At 43.9% G+C, this 17,611-nt stretch overlaps 1 long non-coding RNA gene across 1 annotated transcript; it reads left to right on the top strand.

Moving 5' to 3' along the window:
• Positions 1 to 985: 985 nt before the first annotated feature.
• LOC135185011 (uncharacterized) lies at positions 986 to 3,413 on the top strand. The gene is made up of 2 exons (XR_010306324.1): positions 986 to 1,049; positions 3,237 to 3,413. It is a non-coding gene; the product is annotated as an uncharacterized LOC135185011 (long non-coding RNA).
• Positions 3,414 to 17,611: the final 14,198 nt, after the last annotated feature.

The raw sequence follows: 17,611 nt of genomic DNA, 5'->3' as shown, positions 1-17,611 counted from the left end.
TTTATTTACCCAGTTTGTTTTATGCCTTTTGTGTTTCAGCATCTCAGGTCTGAAGCAGCTTAAAGTATGCATTAAAAGTATGAAGAAACTCTCACTCAGCAGCCCTGTAAATCAAGAGATTTAATCTCTAATGATTACAAAACCAAAAAAGAGTAAATCAATCCTAGTTAGCAGATTTACCTGGTTTTGTGCAATATTTATCTCAGAACAAATACTTCTACTCTGACATCAGTATATTGCTTTGGAGTTATTTTGATTAAGAAGCTCTATAGTAATTAATGGGCCTAATGGGAATTGCACTTTGATTAATCTTTCCTGGAGATTTATTCATCCTCTTCCTTTTTTTTGTGCTCCTCAGGATCTGGATGGGCTTTTGAATCATTTGTATTCATCAAGACACGATGATATAGGATCAGTAGGGAACATCTGGATGAGGCATTTAGTGCCATGGTCTAGTTGACTGGATAGGCAATTTTTTTAATCAGTTTTGTTCCTTCTGTACTGTTTCAGTGGCCTTTATGGCAGAAAAAGTGTTTTTCTGGTTTAACAATGGATACATGCCAGGCAGTTTCATGCTGGTTAGAGTCTAAAAGGGGCAAAGTTTGCACTGTCTTGATATCTTTAAAAAAATGGGAAGCTGTCACTGCACTTTCTAGGTGCTTCTGTTCACTTTTTTTTTTCTGTGTTTATTTCTCTGTAGTGTTCACCTGAACTCTGTAGCTTATGCCTTTTTTTACAGAATCATGGAATGTTAAGGGCTGGAAGTGACCTTGAAAGATCACCGAGCCCAACCCCTCTGCCAGAGCAAGATCACCTATACCAGATCATACTGGAACACCATATCTGCCCATTCTCCACCCCACTTGCCTCACTTCTCCCCTTTTTCTCCCCCAACCCCAGAGCACCTGGGCTCTGTTGGCATCTCCTCCCACCCCACGTGTGGCCACTTTGACCTCCTTGCCCACTCCCCTATTTAATCCCCACCAAGAAGAGCAGAAGCTGCAAGCTGTGCCCAACTGGGCAGAGGGATTCTCCTCCTGGCATCACTGGTGAGTCCATCTGGTGTACACCAGTGACTGGGGGGGGGACACACACAAAGGCCGGGGGGCCAACAGGTAGGAAAGGGGTTGGTGGCTACTCCAACATCGTTTGTGGCTTCTTTAATGGGACTAATTTCTTTCAGCTGATAATTGTTTTGATCTAAAGGTAGTATATTAAAAATATAAGCTGTGACCTGACCACCTTCAGAGATTTTTCCAGATAGATTCAGTTTGAAATAGGAAGCATTGTGGATGTTCACTCTGGAACAAACTGGTCACAGTTTTTCAAGGAGATTACAGAGAAAATTGTCAGTTTTACAGGCATTTTACTCACCCAGATGGACAAGTACTCAGGCATTTTCCCTGCAAGCACTCTCTGATGCCATAACCTGAAGCACCAGTGGACAAAGCGTTTCAGCTCAGGCAAACTTGAAGTTCCTTTTTGTGATCAGGTGTTACTGCTGAGTGCTGCTAACTGACATGAACAGGCTCATAAGATTGTGTTTGGATATTAACATAGTGATCATTTCCCACCATTTCCCTTTCAATTTCCCACCATTTCCCTTTCAATTTCCCACCATTTCCCTTTCAATTTCCCATTTTAATATTTTCAATAACGATTTTTCCCCCCCTCAAGTTACTTCCCTATAAATGGTTAAAACAAAATCACCACACGTTTGTCAGTAACCAGATCATGCAAAAACAATGACTCAAGCCAGTCAGTATAAAAATGCAAGAACCTACAATGCAGCTCATTCTTGTAAGCTGTGATTTATGTGCTCTACCAGCAGTCTGGTCCATATAGAAGCTGTTATCCAGGTCCTGTGCTACCTTGATGCACAGCATTCATGGCAGCTGGGTTAAGTCAAACCTGACACTGCTCATAACCTAATAAAACTAAAGAGGGCATATGATTAATCTAAATTTCACCCAAGAATCCAAAGGCTCTGTTGTAACACTATAAGTTATTGCAAGAAGAGGAAAAAGGTAAATGCTGGAGACCCAGTTCTGTTACTGCACAGAATTGTTGCTGCTACCTTTGTGTGGTGTATTCATGGATATTTGCAATCTTTACCTGCACATAAATATTTCCATAAACTATGGCAAGGTTAAAGAATCAAAAGTCATACCAGTAAATGCAATGGCAGAAGGGTAGAAACTGTTGTAGCATGGTAATGTATCTGCACTGCATTTTACACAAGACAGCTTTTGTTCATTCTCTCTTGGCCATTATCTAGGGCAACAACTCTAGGGCTGGAAGCCCTCACCGATTCATCTAAAAATAGGGTATCCACTATGTCAATGCAATTATCAGTTGTTTCAACACATAGAACTCTACCCTAACCTTACAGCCAGGGAGCTTTGTTTAAATACACTGAGAGCACACAATGCCATTATCAGCTTTCATTCAACCAGAGTGGGCATCCATTGATGTGTGGAACTTGCTAATGGGGATTTTACCCGTGGTCTGCTTGTCGATAATTATGCCCTTTTGACCAACACGTATTAAGTGGATTATGCTGTTAAATACTCTTTCCCAAGTGTCCTAGAAGAGAATTGCATTGCCTTTTGCACCTGAACAGCATTAAAAGTTCTAAAAGTGTTACCAGGGTTGAGAGCCATAGCCAAAGAAGCTCAAACTATTTGCAGGCTGATCTATGTTCATAGAATCATAGAATCATAGAATCAACCAGGTTGGAAGAGACCTCCAAGATCATCCAGTCCAACCTATCACCCAGCCCTACCCAGTCAACTAGACCATGGCACTAAGTGCCTCATCCAGGCTTTTCTTGAAGACCCCCAGGGACGGTGCCTCCACCACCTCCCTGGGCAGCCCATTCCAATGGGAAATCACTCTCTCTGTGAAGAACTTCTGCCTAATATCCAGCCTATACCTTCCCTGGCACAACTTGAGACTGTGTCCCCTTGTTCTATTGCTGGTTGCCTGGGAGAAGAGGCCACCCCCCACCTGGCTACAATGTCCCTTCAGCCCATGCCATTCCTGATTGTTCTCTTTGCCATATATTGCACCAGGCTAGTAAAATTTCATCATCACCACCACTTTTTTCTTATTTGCACTAGCAAAACTGTAGATGTGCTGCTTGCTACTCTGGTAAATCAAGATGAACTCCTTGCACTTCTGCAGACTTATGTTTCTCGGATTTTTATGATGTAGTCCCTCTCTCTCTCCTGCAGGTATCTGAAGATGCGGTGTACATTACGCCTCACTGATGCCTTCCTCAGTTTCTCTGATTTGCATCCAACTCGCAGTCATTAACAGCTGATATAAATCTTTGTTTGCTCACAGGAATTCTGGCAAGTTGCTTCAAGCAAATAAATTTCAATGTTGCCCACGGGAATAGGCAAATTTTATGCCGAGTCTATAAATTAGTCTTATATGATTCCTCACTGCCTGTATTGAAATATCCTTACTTTGTCCTTATGCCTTAAGCCAGATCTTTCAAAGTGTGTTAAATCCAGCAAGCCTTGACACCAGTCATGAATATTTCTGAAACTCATAATGCAATATTTTGTTAGCACAGAAAATTCACAGTGAGGATAAATTATTTAAATTAAGGTTGTTGTCTATATTTGAATATTTCACTGTGCTTAGGTCAGATGAATGATAGCTACAAATATTTTATTCCCATAAATATGGGAGAAGTTGATTTGACTAAATGTAGATGTTCTACTTTAGTTTTGCTTGCCTATATGTCTCAAGCCAAATTTGTTCCCTGGGTACTCTTAGATATTAAGAGTACCACTACTGATTTACATGCAGTTGTAGCCATGGAAAAGGATTCAAGAGCTGGGGGAACAAGATTAAGTGTGTACACAAGTGGTTTCTTGCAAAACACAGCAGGTGCAAAGTGTTGCAGAGGTGAAATGAGTTGATGCGAGATGATGTTTTCATCCATAGGCAGGGACACCTCCCACTAGAACAAGTTGCTCGAGGCCTCATTCAATCTGGGCTTGAACAACTCCAGGGAGGGAGCATCCACAACCTCCCTGGGCAACCTGTGCCAGTGTCTCACCACCCTCACTGTAAAGAACCCTTTCCTGACATCTAGTTTGTATTGCCCCTCTGCCAGTTTGAACCCATTGACCCTCATCCTGTCATTACAAGACCTTGTCAATAGTCCCTCCCCAGCCTTCCTGTAGACCCCCTTCAGATACTGGAAGGCTACTCTATGGTCTCCTCAAAGCCTCCTCTTTTCCAGGCTGAAGAGCCCAAACTCTCTCACAGCAGAGCTGCTGCAGCCCTCTGAGCATCTTTGTGGCCCCCCTCTAGACTCGCTCTATCAGGTCCGTGTCCTTCTTGTGTTGGGAGCTCCAGAACTGCACACAGTACTCCAGTAAACAGGACTTTATTCGGTACAGGGGACTGGATTACAAGATCTGGCTGATACAGCCTGTCTTTGTAACTCATTAGGAGTGTGCATAAATGGGGTCTTATGAATTCAGCTGTAAGTTGCTTTAAGAACTCTAAGTAAAGCTGATAGGAGAATGCAAATCCTTGCTTTTTGTGTAACTTCTCATTGCATGCATGGTATCTCAGCTGTCACATTTCAGACAGCCTTGCACCTTGCCCTAAACCTGCAAATCAGGATTCCTGCCAATCTCAATTCATTTATCAGCTGAGACCAAATGCAAAATCACACCAAAAGAACCAACAGAGTTTTTGATGCCAGGGTACAATAACTGCATTCATTACTGGTCCTGCTGAGAGCTGTATGAATACAAACCAGGCACTGATTATATTCATCCTCTGTATCCCTGGGATAAGGAAAAGAGACATTTTTCTCTTAAAAGTACATTCAAGGCCTACTTCTCTTCATATGCTTGCTGTCTTCTTGCTGCCACCTAAGGTCTTGAACCTCTGACATAAGTCTTTCATCAAAACCCTGTGAAGCTGATGCACATTTTTGCCTGGACAGAACTTCAGTTCACTGGGGATGGACACCAGCCAGGGTCAGGGGAGGGTTTTGGGGTTGGCTAAGCTGGGAGGGCTGGGGTTGTTTGAGATATTCCCAGGGGTGCCAGCGATATCCACTTGCTACTCATCCTTACCACATTGGGTTTGATCTTGGAGCACCAGGTCTTCTGATTTCATCTCAGCCTTCAGGATATGTCTCCTGCACCTGTCAGGGTGAGGATTTTCCCTACATTTCACACTGGGATGGGGCATGGTCACTGTGCAGTGTTGAAAAGCGAACTGGATTTAAACACATTATTTGGTTTGTTGATTTTTGTGACATTTGACCTGTAACTGGACACGATTTAAACAGCATCCTTGAGCTTTGTTAGAAGGTAGTTAACAGTAAAGTTTGCCCTTAATTTTAGGTGCTGCTAAAAACAACACTGTAGAAATAAATCAATGCTGAGGCTGAATCTTCCACAAAAAGTCATAGCTGCTTCACTGCAGGAGGAGTTCAGCAGAAAATGTCACCTGAGGAAGGCACATTTGAAAACAGAGACTTTTATGTTCTTATGCTGATTATTTGATACATGAAGTGAAGTATATGAGAGGTAACAACTGAGAAGTTAATTTTGCTGAGAGCCTAATTTAGTGGGTTTTAATCTGTGCTGCTATCAGTGCTGTAAAAAGCAGCAGTGAAGTCTCTGATTTTTTACAAACTACTTGGTGTGTCAGAGCTCTGCAAATGTGTTGTCCTGAGAGAATTGAATTGGAAATTAAACAGATGGAACACCAAGAGAAAGAGCCACTCCTGCAGCAGCCTGACCATTCCCAGTGCATATTGAAATATCTGGTTATTAAAACCACTCAGGATTACTCAGAACTCCTTTTGTATTTGTCATCTCTGCAGCTATGTAGAGCTGATCTTGCCTTTTCAACAGCTTAAACCTTGGCAAAAATCCTTTCTAATATAACCACATGCAGTGGTTAAAAAAACAGAAAATTGCCTACTTTAGCCACAGGCTGAGGAGATGCAGAAGGGAAGTGGTGGAAAAAGTAGTTTAGATGTTGTGCCGGAAAACCTGAACACTCATCCTGGCAAGAGTCTATCAGGAGTTGCTTTGCAGGAAGCCTGTGAGGTGATCAGCAGCAATGTTCTATACTGATTATTAATTTGCCTGGGGGTATAAAACCCTAACACACAGGCTCTCACATCTCATTTGTTGATCACACATCCTGCAAACCTGATTAAATATCTAGAAGAGGAAAAGGCCCTGCCTGGTAGAACACAGTATTTCTCATGTTCCTTGTATCCAGCTGGAGCTCTGGAAGTTGGTGCTGCAATGACGAGATGAAAACCCATCTCTGCAGTAATGTACTCTTAAATCATGACAGTTTCTCTGCCTAATGGAGGGGGCTGGGATGGGTATTCACTCTTAACATAAAAGAGCATTTAACTTTCTGTTTGATTTGAAAGAAATTGGATTAGTGAGTCACACAAGAAGAATCTTTCTATTGTTAGAGGCAGGTTTGATGTGTTTCTTGCTCATGAAGTTGGTCTCTTTGAAGAGAGATGGAGCCTCCTAGCAGTTTGCTGGTTTAATCCTTGTGATGTGTCTGGTGACTGCCTGGTTTTAGTTGTGGATTTGGTACAGAAGTTGAAGGCTTTCAGCAAAGAGAACAAAGATCCTTAGTGGAACATGGGATCCCATCTTTAAGAAAACTGCTGAGAGGTGTGTTTGTGAAGCACACAGAAGAGAAGTGTTTTCCAGCTGATGCTGGCAGTGATAGAATATCTCCAGTTTTTATGGAGGCCAAAAGTCTTAACTTAGTAGTGAATCACTACTGGCTGTCTAAAAGGATACAGCATGTATGCTGGCATATCTTCCACAGACACACTGCTTAAGCTACTTATGAGCTTGGCATGAATCCTCCTTCTCAGTAAAATTTATTTCTAGGTAGCTGGTGATTTAGGCTGCAATTATTGTTGCATTTGTATCACTTACAATTCTAGTAAAGATGCCCCATTCTTCAGCCAGTGTGCAAAGTGCCTTTGCAGCTTTTGCTTTACAAACACCTGCTTGGTGGTGCTCTGTTCATCAGAGGGCACACAGCCTTTAACCCTGCTCCTGTGAAGGCTCACACCTTGCTTTTCTTTACCTGTTCTGAGCAGTCCCATCAAGCCTAACAAGACAAGCAGGACTTTGGAAACAGGAGACAAACAGTGTATGTTTTGTGTATGTGTGTATAGGTATCCATACATGCGGAGAGCAATTCAGATTAGCAAGTGAATGCACAGGGGACTTTCTGATCACAGTATCACAGTATCACAGTATCACAGTATCATCAGGGTTGGAAGAGACCTCACAGATCATCAAGTCCAACCCTTTACCACAGAGCTCAAGGATAGACCATGGCACCAAGTGCCACGTCCAACCTTGCCTTGAAGTGCCCCAGGGACGGCGACTCTACCACCTGATGACATAGTTGCAAAGTTTCTGTAGTTGAGGTTTGTCCCCTGCCTCAGCTTTTCTTTTCCCTCAGGAGCACACCTGGTCAGCCTGGAATGGTTAAGAAAAGAGGATATTTGGAGACTTTATGAACGAGTTAGAGGATATTTGGAGACTTTATGAATGAGTTCAACAAGAATCAGTGCTGGGCCCGGTCCTGTTCAATATCTTTATTGATTGTCTGGACCAAGGGATTGAGTCCAGCATCAGAATATCTTTACTGATAATGTGGACCAGGGGATTGAGTCCAGCATCAGTAAGTTTGCAGATGACACCAAGCTAAGAGCAGGTGTGGATCTGTTGGAGGGCAGGAGAAACCTGCAGAGGGATCTTGCCAGGCTGGATGGGTGGGCAGAGGCCAATGGGATGAGATGTAACAAGGCCAAGTGCAGGGCTCTACACTTTGGCCACAACAACCCCAAGCAGCACTATAGGCTGGGGACAGAGTGGCTGAGAGCAGCCAGGAAGAAAAGGACCTGGGGGTACTGGTAGATAGTAGCTGAAGATGAGCCAGCAGTGTGCCCAGGTGGCCAAGAAGACCAACGCATCCTGGCCTGGATCAGGAGCAGAGTGGCCAGTAGGACAAGGAAGGTTATTCTGTACTCAACACTGGTCAGACCACACCTTGAGTCCTGTGTCCAGTTCTGGGCCCCTCAATTCAAGAGAGATATTGAGATACTGGAATGTGTTCAGAGAAGGACAGCAAGGCTGGTGAGGGGCCTGGAGCACAGCCTTGAGGGAGCTGGGGGTGTGCAACCTGGAGAAGAGGAGGCTCAGGGGTGACTGCATTGCTGTCTGCAACTGCCTGAAGGGAGGCTGTAGCCAGGTAGGGGTTGGTTTCTTCTCCCAGGCAACCAGCAGCAGAACAAAGGGACACAATCTCAAGTTGTGCCAGGGGAGGTCTAGGCTGGTTGTTAGGAGGAAGTTGTTAGCAGAGAGAGTGATTGGCATTGGAATGGGCTGCCCAGGGAGGTGGTGGAGTTGCCATCCCTGAAGGTGTTCAAGGACAGCCTGGCTGAGGCACTTGGTGCCATGGTCTGGTTGATTGGCTAGGGCTGGGTGCTAGGTTGGCCTGGATGATGTTGGAGGTCTCTTCCAACCTGGTTGATTCTATGGACTGTAGGAAAAGATATGCAAGACATGCTATGGCAATATTTATGATATGTGTCCTGAGGAAACCTCTGGCTGTAATAGCTGGTGGCTTCAAAGTTGCCAATTACAAGTGTAATTCAAAATGAGTTTGTCATTTTATCTATATGACTATCTGGACAGTCCTATCTGGACTCCTTCCAGTAGTAGGACAACTTTCCATACTCCTGCAAACATCCCTACAAATGCCTTTTACTTACCATTCACAGCTGTCTCTGAAAATATTCAGAACAAGCAATTTGAGAAGCAGTAGTGACACAGACAAGCATCACTTTGTTTTTCCTTTCTCATTCCCCTGCCACAGGAGTTTTAAGAGAGCTACTGGGTTTAGCTTTGCAGCACACATCATACACTAGGGGTGAAATTTATTTCTGGTCAAGCACAGTGCTATCTGGCCTTTTAATTATTTAGGTTTGTGTAACCTTGGAGGGAAGGTGAAAGGCAAAGGCAGAGTTATTCATGCTTAGCTACACTAATAGTCAGGTAAAAAAGATTTATTTGCCTTCTTGCCATTGAAGATTTCCCCAGCTGCCTCCATCAACTTGCCCTCATTCTCTTTCTGTATTTTACCCTTAGTTTTAAATCTTACTCTGAATGACAACATTAGCTTTCTAAACTACTCAGCACTATCAGTTTTCTCCCAAAGACTTCCCTGAGGCTGATTTGTATAGGCTGTAGTCACCTCCTTTTTTTGTTTTATGACTCCAGTTGAACAAAATCCTCACTAATGACATTTCCTCAGTAAGGATGCACCAGGGAAAAGTGTGGCACTAGGAGTAGGAATGATGAATACAGCTTAAATGGTTGGAGGAGGAAGTGCTACAATTTGCTCTCGTATCAAAACTAGAACCCCTTCCATCCACCATCAAGTTGGAGCATTGTGCTGAGATATCCTTACACAGATCTATCAGGCACACCTGTTGCATAACATGTTTTTGCATCCTCACACAGAATATACATGCCTAAGCTAGCAATATGTGTTCTGTGCCTGTCTAGCCTGATAATTATGGATTAGCTAAAAAAAACCAAAGCTGAATGAGCCTTAAGATGAAAATGCAACAAATAACTTCCCACAGTGAGAGAAGGTGAGACTCAGAGTCAGGTCAGTCCAGACTGACAAAACCAGTCATTAAAAGTCACCTCCAGTGAGCCATAACCCTAACTTACTTCTCCTCGCCTCCTTGACCTGCACCTGGCTGTGTCCTTGCTTTGGTGAATGGTCGTTTTGTATCTCCTGCCTGTTTGCTCAGGGATGAATCCTGAAGTCATTGCTCTTTTTTTCAGGCAACAAGAAGGGCATAGAATCATAGAATCATGGAATCAACCAGGTTGGAAGAGACCTCCAAGATCATCCAGTTCAACCTATCCCCCAGCCCTAGCCAGTCAACTAGACCATAGAATCAACCAGGTTGGAAGAGACCTCCAGCATCATCCAGGCCAACCTAGCACTCAGCCCTAGCCAGTCAACTAGACCATGGCACTAAGTGCCTCATCCAGTCTTTTCTTGAACACCTCCAGGGATGGTGACTCCACCACCTCCCTGGGCAGCCCATTCCAATGCCAATCACTCTCTCTGTGAAGAACTTCCTCCTAACATCCAGCCTATACCTACCCCGGCATGCTTCTTACCACAGCTCAGTCTCTGTATGCTTGTGCTCCTTGACTGCTCAGTAGTATCTGTTTCACAGCCCAATCTCTGAAAACCAGACTCACATTCTCCTTTGTTTTCTTGCCTCTTACCAGGATGTAATAATAGCCACTTGCACCTACCAATGCTCAATAAATAAACCCACAGCTAATGAGTCAACAAAACAAACTTTCACTCCATCTGTGTGCTCTTTCAGGTGTGTGTGGCCAACTTTGCTGTGCTGACTTGTAGTTTTAAACTTCTTCCTAAGAAGGAAGCTTTGAGGAAATTGTCACCTGGAGTACTGCATCTGGTTCTGGAGCCTCCATTACAAGAAGGATGTGGATGTGCTGGAGCGTGTCCAGAGAAGGGCCACGAGGATGCTCAGAGGGCTGCAGCAGCTCTGCTACTAGCACAGACTGAAAGAGTTGGAGCTGTTCAGTCTGGAGAAGAGGAGGCTCTGAGATGACCTTAGTGTGGCCTTTCAGTGTCTGAAGTGGGCTACAAAAATGTTGGGGAGGGACTTTTTAGGCAATCAGGAAGTGACAGGACTAGGAGAAATGGAGCAAAGCTGGAGGTGGGGAGGTTCAGACTGGATGTGAGGAGGAAGTTGTTCAGCATGAGAGTGGAGAGAGGCTGGAATGGGTTGCCCAGGGAGGTGGTTGAGGCCCCATCCCTGGAGGTGTTTAAGGCCAGGCTGGCTGAGGCTGTGGCCAGCCTGATCTAAGGTAGGATGTCCCTGGGCATGTCAAGAGAGTTGGAACTAGATGCTCCTTGTGGTCCCTTCCAACCCTGACTGATTCTGTGATTCTAAGTTCTCCGAAAGCAATACTCCAAGCTTTCCTCTTCCTTATTGCTTTCAGGCTGCAGTGCTCCTTGGGGCAGAAGGCATTGCAGAGGCTGACAACTGGGGGTGAAGCAAGAGGTGTAAATATTTGCTTGTTGTAGTTAGAATTTAACGCAGTTGAATTCATTGACAGCAGAAATTATGCTGAACTATCACATGCTTGCACTGGAGAATTTCTGGGTTACTTAGCAATGTCACAGAAATAATAGAAAATGTCATTTTTATTCAGCCATCACAAGGTGCCTTACAGAGTGTGCTGTTATTGCCTTTTTATCTTCACTTCTCCAGTAACATTTATATCTCAAAGCTGTGAAATCCTGTTTAGGATCCATCTAACCCAGAAAAGAAACAGAGGCAAACTTGAGAGGGAATCCTTCAAGACCTTTCAGGGTTCTCTCTCAGAAATGGAAATTGCCTTCTTTGCTCAGGCATTGGGAAAATCAGTGGATGGATGATTTGCTTGGCAGCAGAATTAAGTCTGAATCTGGGAATTCATGTTCTGATTCTCAAAGATTAGGGTACAACTCATTTCTGGATTTGCCTTCTTTTCCTCCATGGTCCAGCTCTCGTTTATTAATGGATTATTCAAAGGAGTTGTGTCATGCAGGGAAAGGAGGAGCTGTGGAACGCCTCTCATGAGCAGGATGTTGTCAGAGGCACAAGCAAGGACAGACCAGATCAGTCTTTAATAAAAATTATAGCTTGAACTTTGAGTATCAGTAACAGGAGCAGATGAAAAGAGGCTGTAGCCAGGTGGGGGTTGATCTCTTCTCCCAGGCACTCAGTGACAGAGCAAGAGGACCCAGTCTCAAACTGTGCCAGGGCAGGTTTAGGTTGGATATTAGGAAGAAGTTCTTCACAGAAAGAGTGATTTGCATTGGAATGGGCTGCCCAGGGATGTGGTGGAGTCACCATCCCTGGAGGTGTTTTAAGAGGAGGCTGGATGAGGCATGTAGTGTCATGGTTTAGTTAATTAGAAGGATTAGGTGATAGGTTGGACTCAATGATCTTAGAGGTATTTTCCACCCTGGTTAATTCTGTGGTTCTATGAAGTGGCTTTGCATTTGCATTTCACAGGGGTTTTTTTTTTGCTAAATAAGGGGTGGAGATAATGAATTTCACATGATCCAGAGGGAAAATTATTTCCCTGGGAGACTTTAAGATGTTGGAAATAAACCTAGTATTTGCCTCAAATTAGTTTTCCTAGGATTTCCCTGGAAAGAAACAACACAGGCTTGATTTTCAAATTCATCATCCTCTAACAACCTCTGCTCTATTTCTTTCACTTGGCTCTGACAGGTTGAAAGAAATTAATTTGTTTTCAATGTGAGAAGGGTGTAAGCATGGGATGCTGAGTTTCAGTCACTGGAATGCTAAAGAGAAAACACAAGGAAAACTTTTCTTTTTACTGGCTGCTCTATAGAGTCATAAACAACAAATAGCTTCTGCTTATCACTTTGCATTCACTTAACCTCCAAGTGTGTTTTGAAGAGGAATGTGTGATTATCACTCTAAACCAGAGGCTGACAGAGAGCATAGTCAGGCAAAGTGGCTCCTGGAGATTGTGCAAAAGTCAGCCAAGGATCAAGGCTATGCTACATCTTTCATGATGACGAAGCTACAGGCAATAGATCCACACTCTCTTTAAAGCAGCTTCCCAGGTGAGAAACTCTCCATCCTTTCACACTACAGACTGGACAAAAAAAATCACCCAAACGCCCAGTGAGGAACAACCCAGTAGAGCTCAATAAATACAAGCCAAGCACCATAGATGCTCATTTATCTGCCTGCATGGTTACACCTCATGTAATCATGGCTGTTGGCCACACTACACCTTCACTTCACTACACTTCACCTTCTATGATTCACCCATGGAGAGGTTCATTTTTGGGATAGAATCATAGAATCATGAAATCAACCAGGTTGGAAAAGACCTACAACATCATCCAGGCCAACCTAGCACCCAGCCCTATCCAGTCAACCAGACCATGGCACCAAGTGCCTCATCCAAGCTTTTCTTGAACACCTCCAGGGACAGTGACTCCACCACCTCCCTGGGCAGCCCATTCCAATGCCAATCACTCTCTCTGCCAACAACTGCCTCCTAACATCCAGCCTAGACCTCCCCTGGCACAACTTGAGACTCTGTCCCCTTCTTCTGTTGCTGCTTGCCTGGCAGAAGAGACCAACCCCTACCTGGCTACAGCCTCCCTTCAGGTAGTTGTAGACAGCAATGAGGTCACCTCTGAGCCTCTTCTCCAGGCTGCACAGCCCCAGCTCCCTCAGCCTTTCCTCACAGCACTGTGCTCCAGGCCTCTCACCAGCCTTGTTGCCCTTCTCTGGACTCATTCCAGTACCTCAACATATATCTTTTGAATTGAGGAGCCCAGAACTGGACACAGCACTCAAGGTGTGGTCTGACCAGTGCTGAGTACAGGGGAAGAATAACCTCCCTTGTCCTACTGGCCACTCTGTTCCTGATCCAGGCCAGGATGCCATTGGTCTTCTTGGCCACCTGGGCACACTGCTGGCTCATGTTCAGCTACTATCCACCAGTCCTCCCACATCTCCTTCTTCCTGGCTGCTCTCCAGCCACAGTGCCCTGCAGTGATTTCAAATTCATTATCTTCTTCTTTCCTAATGACAATCAGGCTCCCTTTGTTACCTCCTCACCATCTGTTGATATGAAAACTGACTCTCCCCTCTCCTGCAGGCTGTCCTTTACACAGCTTAGAACTGGTTGTGCCAATATTGTGTTAGTGAATACCAGGCTGAAAAGCCTGTGATGCTGGCAGGTCAATATTGTTTGATTTCACTTGAGAGTCTATTTCAGGAAACCATTGAGCTGTTTTGGGACTATGTCACATGCACAGATGAAGTGTACAGCAGTGCACAGCAGTCAGAAAGCATTTCCAAACATTTATGCAGTACACTGGGACAAGCAAACATACACAAAATTAAGCCTGCAGGTTCCTACTGTGCCACTGATGCTCTTTAGAAAGACAGCTAGAAAGATGCCTTCCTTTGCCCAGGTTTGGTTATCTGTGCATTGGGTTGCTGGAATATGGTTGTGAGCTTCATACAGCTGCTGTCAAGTTTTGGCCACATAAAGCAAAGCACTATCTGAAAGCAATGAAAGAATCTCATGCATGTAGCCCACTTTCCAGCCAACAAAGACATTTTTGGAAGAGGTAATCCATTTGGAACATTTTTGCTCTTCAGCAGAGGACCATTTGAAATTAATAGGCGCCAATTCCATCCCCAAGAGTCAAGCAAAGCACCAAAGCCATATGTGCTCAGTGCACTGCAGATCTGGTCTAACAACAGTTAGAGAGGTCCTTAATACAGCTGGGATGTGCTTTAGCATTGTTAAATCATAGAATAGAATCAACCAGGTTGGAAGAGACCTCCAAGATCATCGAGTCCAACCTATCACCCAGCCCTAGCCAGTCAACTAGACCATGGCACTGAGTGCCTCATCCAGGCTTTTCTTGAAGACCCCCAGGGACGGTGCCTCCAGCACCTCCCTGGGCAGCCTGTGCTTCCTTCGCTGAGCTTTTTGTGATCTCTGCTAAGAGAAATGTGGAGTAATTTAGGAACTTGATGATAAAAAGAATCCATAAAGTAATGGTAGTAGGGCTTGTGAAAAGACCAAAGCAGTCACTGGCTTTTCTTTCCCTCTCCTCCTCCACCACTTCCTTCAACACATCAAACTTGGTTTATGTTAAAGGGACATTCTGCAAAGGCCTGGAGTGACTGGAGGTGGGGTGATGGCTCCAAGCTAAAAGAAGCTGGATTGAGATGAGACATTAGAAGGAAATTCTCCCCTATGAGGGTGGTGAAGCACTGGGACAGGTTGCCTAGAGAAGTTGTGGAGGCTCCAAGCCTGGCAGTGTTCAGAGGCAGGTTGAATGGGGCCTTCAGCAAGCTGGGCTAGGAGGAGGTGTCCCTGCCTATGGTGGGATGGATGGAACTAGATGATCTTTGATATCCCTTCCAACCCAACCTATTCCATGATTCTAATCTAGCCATAGGGTACTCCTTGTCTGCCTTGACTTACCTCATATTCAAAACACATGAGTACTAAGTGCAAACAAAACTCTGCCTATAAGGAAGAGGATGACTTGGAGGAGACCTGGGACCTGACAAATCCAGTGCTTTGAACTACCTATAAGTGATTTCTGTGTTAACTCTTAGATTTTCTGTCATCAGAAATGTGATTGTATGATGTGTAGTAACAGCAAGCTGAATGAGATGGGCACACAGGAGAAATTATCATTGAGCAGCTTAGTTCCTCTTATTTTATGTTATGAACCTGAACTATTCCTCTAAGCTCTTTCTGAATGTTTTCATCTGCCTACAGGTAAATATGACCATGCTTTTGTGTAATAGATACATATTTATGCATCTCTTCCTTTATTTCTTTATATATCTCCCTTTATTTCTTGAATAGTGAAGAAATGTCAAGCCTCAGAAGCAATATTGCAGTGTTTTAGCTTGATTGAAACCTTAATTAACTGTCTATTATTGGAGTCAAGAGAAAGGAGAGGTATTTACTCATTTTGCTGTGATCATGTAATGTCTTTGATTCTTCTCTCTTGGGTATGAACTGCTGCTAGAGATGAGTAAATCTGCTCTTCCTACCTAAGCAAAAGCACTTAGAGCAGGATGTGAACTGACTTGATGCAGTGAGGTTCTGGTTCACCTCAAATCTGTGTTCTCTCAGCTACTTTGGGGTGGATATTTTAATTTCATCTATTAGTTCTTCTTTATTCATTAGCTCTGTGCATAGCAAGTAGTTCACATGGAAATGTAAATAGGAGGCATAAAGCAAAGTGATATTGAAAGAAAAGGCATGTTCAAAAAAGCCTGGATGGGGCACTTAGTGCCATGGTCTAGTTGATTGGATAGGACTGGGTGATAGGTTGGACTGGATGATTTTGGAGATCTTCTCCCAGGCAACCAGCAACAGAACAAAGGGACATAGTCTCAAGTTGTGCCAGGGGAGGTCTAGGCTGGATGTTAGGAGGAAGTTGTTGGCAGAGAGAGTGATTGGCATTGGAATGGGCTGCCCAGGGAGGTGATGGAGTCACTGTCCCTGGAGGTGTTCAAGAAAAGCCTGGCTGAGGCACTTGGTGCCATGGTCTGGTTGACTGGATAGGGCTGGGTGCTAGGTTGGCCTGGATGATGTTGGAGGTCTCTTCCATCCTGGTTCATTCTATGATTTTGTGACTCTATGATCTCTTCCAACCTGGTTGATTCTCTGATTCTCTGATTCTAGTCTGCCCATGCTGTTTGCTTCTTCTCTTGATTCCTAAATTATGTAATTTTTTTTTGCTTCAGCCTGGCATTTTAACAAGAAAATGACTCCCTAATTTGCACTAAGCAATTTTGCTACAGTCTTCTTAAGGCCTTTTAAAGAAGTATGGGTTTGCTGGAGGCAGTATTAGTGAGTGGGACACATGAACAGTGAATGCCTTAATTTAAATCTTGCCATAATTTTTCTAGAAATAGTGTGGTGATAGCAAGAAATAGAGAGAAGAAGTAAATTGAAAAATAGCTCATTTAAACAGGTGTATTGAAAAGCTGAGGGGTTGGGGTGTGTGTGTTAGTATTTAACAGCAAAAAAGGGAGGTATGTTAAAAACATGTTGAGAGTATGATTTCTATTCAATATTTTAATTTGGATTATTTATCTATTGCCTTTTCATGCCTTTTTTTTCTTTACCTAGAGTGCCTTGAGTGCTTTAAAGTGCCATACGAACTAAAAGTGGCCTTTGGGTGGATGTGGGGAAGTGTGGGCAGGCAGGGAGTAGCTGTGTAACCCTGGCAGCATCCTAAGTGAGAAATCACAGTGAGCAGCTGCCTGCAGGGCAGCTTCAGCCAGTGGGAGAGCTGTCAGGGCCCTTTTCCAACCAGTAATCACCGTGGTGCAAGCACTGTTAGATAATCTGTAAATGCAAAAATCTGTAATCAACAAAATTAACATAAGCTCCATGCCAAGGCATAATTAATGATGATAACAAGAAACAGGCATCAGCTTGGAAGGGCAAGTGCTTAATACTTGCAGAAAAGTTTAATGGAAGAGAAATATTCGTTTTTAGGGACTCCAAGTACAATGATCAGAATTTAGAAACATGAGTGTGAAGGGTGAATAAAGCAGTTCCTGCACATTAGCTCACAGAGCTCTGAAAAACTTGCTTTTGTTTCTTCTCTGTTCTGCTCTCCTGGTTGAAAGGATACCATTGATAAACTGGTAGAGTCACTCCAGACTTCTGGTTTAACTGGGACTAGAAAAGCCAAAGTTTCTAATTAGTTATTGGGCATTAAATATATCTGAGCTTAATTCTTCCTACAAGCTTGTGTGGTTCCAGCTTCCCTCTATGCTCTATTCCCCACTCCACGTTCTCAAGCTGTTTCTGAAGGTTTCTTGCTGGTGTGCTGAGGTGGGAGGTTGTTTTGAATCCAGGCTGCATGGGAGCTCCATATACTGAAATCCTGCTTTCTTATTACCCAATCT

This window comes from Pogoniulus pusillus, chromosome 22, assembly GCF_015220805.1.
Source record: "Pogoniulus pusillus isolate bPogPus1 chromosome 22, bPogPus1.pri, whole genome shotgun sequence".
In the NCBI taxonomy this organism is placed as follows: domain Eukaryota; kingdom Metazoa; phylum Chordata; class Aves; order Piciformes; family Lybiidae; genus Pogoniulus; species Pogoniulus pusillus.
Note: the sequence above shows the minus strand (reverse complement) of the source record. Positions and strands in the feature narration are given on the sequence as shown.